Here is a 4,765-nt window from a genome sequence, read left to right as displayed (position 1 = left end):
TTCGTCATCGTAACATATAAGACGACCACGAAGGGACTCGAACCCTCAATCTTCTGATCCGAAGTCAGACGCCTTATCCATTAGGCCACGCAGTCATCAACAAGGGAGAGCCCTGGCCCTTCATGTTTCAGAAAGGCGAATGCGCTACGCCGACCTCAATGAATCCTTAGTTATATACATATGTTCAAGAACATTTCTGTAGCTCATGTAAATCAAGTCACACGACAGGCCTTGAAGTTTTCTGTCAGTTTGAAAGTTTTGCTCCTGACAATCCTTTTTGTATTGTGGCATAGTGGCTGTCACAGTGGAAAGTAAGTTGTCCACAGTTGGATGCAAGCTTGCCTGAAGCACAGGAACGAACTTACTCTCGACGTTCCATGTAAAGACTGAAGAAGTGGGCTTTACATCTGAGGGCAGGGGAATTAGCTCAGGTGGTAGAGTGCTCGCTTAGCATGTGAGAGGTAGCGGGATTGATGCCCGCATTCTCCAGTCTCCAGGCATTTGTGTGCCAGTCTAGGCAATGCAGCTCACTTTTTTTGCTGTAGGCTGCAGACGCGGAGGCTCACGTCCAAGATCAACGCATTGTCAGCTTATCAGACACCTCCGTGAAGTTGATTCCTTATTCCTTATTTATTAAAAAAATGAGTAATGGTTACTAATTCCTTATTTCTTATTGCTTACGTTTCAAAAATTAAGTAATGCTTACGTGTTACTTATTTGTGATTTCTCAAAATAAGTAATGATTCAATATTTCATTTTTTTTCAAGATTTCTCAATAAATGAATTATGGATACATATTTCTTGTTAATGTTTACTTGTGTTTTATGTCTGATTGATGTCTTTTGATCAATAAGTAATGGTTTCTCATTCCTTATTTCCATTTTCTTTTAATAAGTAATGATTACAATTTTTTATATTTGTCCCTGTTTTACACGAAATAAGTAATAGACACTTATTCCTGGTTTCAGATTTTCAACAAAGAACATGTACATAGTTTATTATTTCTGAAACACGGTTTCCCAAAAAATAAGAAATGGTTACTTATTCCTTATTTCTGTTTCCCAATTTTCCAAATACAGTGATGGTTACTGATTGCTACGTTTTGTTGTTGGTTACTTTTTCAGTTTGCCTGTTTTCTTAATGAAATAAGTATTTTTTTCTGTTTCTAGACTCATGAAGAAACAAGCAATGGCTACTTATTCCTTGTTTGATTCCTGGAACTCAGAAAATAAGGAATGGTTACTTATTTCAGTTTTTAGTTCTCAGAAAACAAGGAATTGTTTCTTCTTTGTTTCCCGGTTGTCAAAACATAAGGAATGCTAACTTATTTCCATTTCCCTGTTGCTAATACATTTATAAGAAGCGTACGTTTCTACACATAAATGAAATACTCCTTCCTGAAGTTTGTGGAAATGTTATGGAAATGACGTTTATTTTTCACGGTTAGCAATAAAGCTACATGTAACATGATGTCTTCCATTAAGCTTTAGTAAAATCGCCAATTTGTTTGTAGTCTATTTACATGACATGCATGCTGTAGACTCATTCATTGACTTTCCACACGTGTTGACACTTTCTACTTCTGTACGACCTATTCTTGAACATGGAGGAGGATACAGAATTAGTTACAAAATGGTCTCGTGGAAAAAAAAACACACCTAAGGAATTGCAAGAAGACTTTGCAATTCCAGGAGTAAAATAAAAACGACCGGATTACAACACAGCCAGTTCCTCTTACACTTCATGTAAGCATGTTATGCTTTATATAAAGATATGTTGTTTTTTGTTTTCAGTTTCAGATGAGTACCACGATGAATATTACGCTACTATTTGAAAATATATTAATTTTCCGTAAACAAATTATATATGTTGTTGAACCTTTTTTTTACTTGGTGTACTACATTGATAAGCCATCTCATACCTGTCTGGTATAATAATAATACTCATCATCATAATAATAATCACAGTAGTAATAATAATAATAATAATAATAATAATAATAATAATAATCATCCTCATCATCATCATCATAATAATCACAGTAATATTAATAATAATAATAATAATAATAATAATAATAATAATAATAATACTAGACACCGGTATGATGTTTATGTCATTATTAGATAAGCTACAGTTTGTTAATTTATGTCTGTTTTAATTCATCATGCATGCTCACTGGCACATGTAGATACAGTACTGTAATTACTTACACACATTAGTTTATTTTCCTCCGCTTATTATTTGTTATCATTAGGCTTGATTATAACAATAATAATACTAGTATTTTTAATATATGTAAAGGGCTGTACGTTTTATTTCACTTTTTCTTAATGACCAACTAGCCTGAAATTATTACATTGTCCCAATATGTACGGTGTGTTACGCAAATTATATTAGCATGGTCTCACTGGGTAATATGGAGCAACACGCCCAATCTGGTAAAAGTGTGCTCTACACAGGATTTTGAACCAACAACCTTTCAGTTGTCAGTCCAGAATAATAATCAACACAGCTGCATCATAATCATAGTAACAGTAATGGTTTATTTTGTCATATATTTACATTGACAACAAATATTATTATAATTGAATACGGTTTTGTCAAATTCTAATTCAGAAGGGCTGTATTGGCATGGCGAGGTTATGCAAGTATTGCCAAAGCATTTACAGCAAAGGACTGAAGGTAACATAGATTAAGTACAAAACATAATACAGGATACTGATTGTACATTTAAAAGAATAAACATTAAAAGACAAAGAAAATCTATTTTAAAAGAAAAACATACCTACAATTAGATCCATGAATATTTGGACAGTGACACAATTGTCATCATTTTGGATCTGTACAGCACCACAATGGATTTCAAAGGAAACAATCCAGATATTCTTTAAGTGTAGTCTTTCATCTTTAATTTGAGGGTACTAACATCCATTTCTATATGTGTCCCCCCAATTTTAGGTGCTCAAAAGTATTTGGACAAAGTAACATAATCCTGAATTAAATTGTTAGTTTCAATACTTGGTTGCAGATCCTTTGCAGTCAATGAATGTTGAAGTGTGGAACCCATAGCCATCACCAGATGCTGGGTTTAGTCCCTGGTGATGCTCTGCAAGGCCTTCAGCTGTCTTTAGTAGTGCCTCTTTGTTCTTGTGGCGTTTTGTCTTCAGTTTTGCCTTAGAAATCAAAACAAACCGGTCAGAGAGATAGCAAAAACATTAGCTGTGGAAAAATCTACTATTTGGCAACTTCTTCAAAAGAAATAACGCACTGGTGAGCTCAGGACACCAAATGGCAATGGAAAACAACTGTGGCAGAAGACAGAAGGATTATTTCGCTGGTGAAGAATAACCCCTATACAGGGTGCAGGGCATCACCTGTTTGTGGTTGGGTTATCAAACATAGCACTGCTGTCTGCAACATTAGAACAACAAGTGGCCCTTCTAAACGTCTCCAGAAAGGAGAGAGACACAACTTCGTCATCGTAACATATAAGACGACCACGAAGGGACTCGAACCCTCAATCTTCTGATCCGAAGTCAGACGCCTTATCCATTAGGCCACGCAGTCGTCAACAAGGGAGAGCCCTGGCCCTTCATGTTTCAGAAAGGCGAATGCGCTACGCCGACCTCAATGAATCCTTAGTTATATACATATGTTCAAGAACATTTCTGTAGCTCATGTAAATCAAGTCACACGACAGGCCTTGAAGTTTTCTGTCAGTTTGAAAGTTTTGCTCCTGACAATCCTTTTTGTATTGTGGCATAGTGGCTGTCACAGTGGAAAGTAAGTTGTCCACAGTTGGATGCAAGCTTGCCTGAAGCACAGGAACGAACTTACTCTCGACGTTCCATGTAAAGACTGAAGAAGTGGGCTTTACATCTGAGGGCAGGGGAATCAGCTCAGGTGGTAGAGTGCTCGCTTAGCATGTGAGAGGTAGCGGGATTGATGCCCGCATTCTCCAGTCTCCAGGCATTTGTGTGCCAGTCTCGGCAGTGCGGCTCCCTTTTTTTGCTGTAGGCTGCAGACGCGGAGGCTCACGTCCAAGATCAACGCATTGTCAGCTTATCAGACACCTCCGTGAAGTTGATTCCTTATTCCTTATTTGTTAAAAAAATGAGTAATGGTTACTAATTCCTTATTTCTTATTGCTTACGTTTCAAAAATTAAGTAATGCTTAAGTGTTACTTATTTGTGATATCTCAAAATAAGTAATGATTCAATATTTCATTTTTTTTCAAGATTTCTCAATAAATTAATTATGGATACATATTTCTTGTTAATGTTTACTTGTGTTTTATGTCTGATTGATGTCTTTTGATCAATAAGTAATGGTTTCTCATTCCTTATTTCCATTTTCTTTCAATAAGTAATGATTACAATTTTTTATATTTGTCCCTGTTTTACACGAAATAAGTAATAGACACTTATTCCTGGTTTCAGATTTTCAACAAAGAACATGTACATAGTTTATTATTTCTGAAACACGGTTTCCCAAAAAATAAGAAATGGTTACTTATTCCTTATTTCTGTTTCCCAATTTTCCAAATACAGTGATGGTTACTGATTGCTACGTTTTGTTGTTGGTTACTTTTTCAGTTTGCCTGTTTTCTTAATGAAATAAGTATTTTTTTCTGTTTCTAGACTCATGAAGAAACAAGCAATGGCTACTTATTCCTTGTTTGATTCCTGGAACTCAGAAAATAAGGAATGGTTACTTATTTCAGTTTTTAGTTCTCAGAGAACAAGGAATTGTTTCTTCTTT

The 4,765-nt window shown here is 35.5% G+C and overlaps 2 non-coding genes across 2 annotated transcripts; both read right to left on the bottom strand.

The window, feature by feature from the left end:
- Positions 1 to 22: 22 nt before the first annotated feature.
- Positions 23 to 95, bottom strand: trnar-ucg (transfer RNA arginine (anticodon UCG)). The gene has a single exon. It is a non-coding gene; the product is annotated as a tRNA-Arg (tRNA).
- A 3,402-nt stretch (positions 96 to 3,497) lies between these two features.
- Positions 3,498 to 3,570, bottom strand: trnar-ucg (transfer RNA arginine (anticodon UCG)). Its single transcript has one exon. It is a non-coding gene; the product is annotated as a tRNA-Arg (tRNA).
- Between the last annotated feature and the right edge of the window lie 1,195 nt (positions 3,571 to 4,765).

This window comes from Amia ocellicauda, chromosome 14 (assembly GCF_036373705.1).
Source record: "Amia ocellicauda isolate fAmiCal2 chromosome 14, fAmiCal2.hap1, whole genome shotgun sequence".
In the NCBI taxonomy this organism is placed as follows: domain Eukaryota; kingdom Metazoa; phylum Chordata; class Actinopteri; order Amiiformes; family Amiidae; genus Amia; species Amia ocellicauda.
Note: the sequence above shows the minus strand (reverse complement) of the source record. Positions and strands in the feature narration are given on the sequence as shown.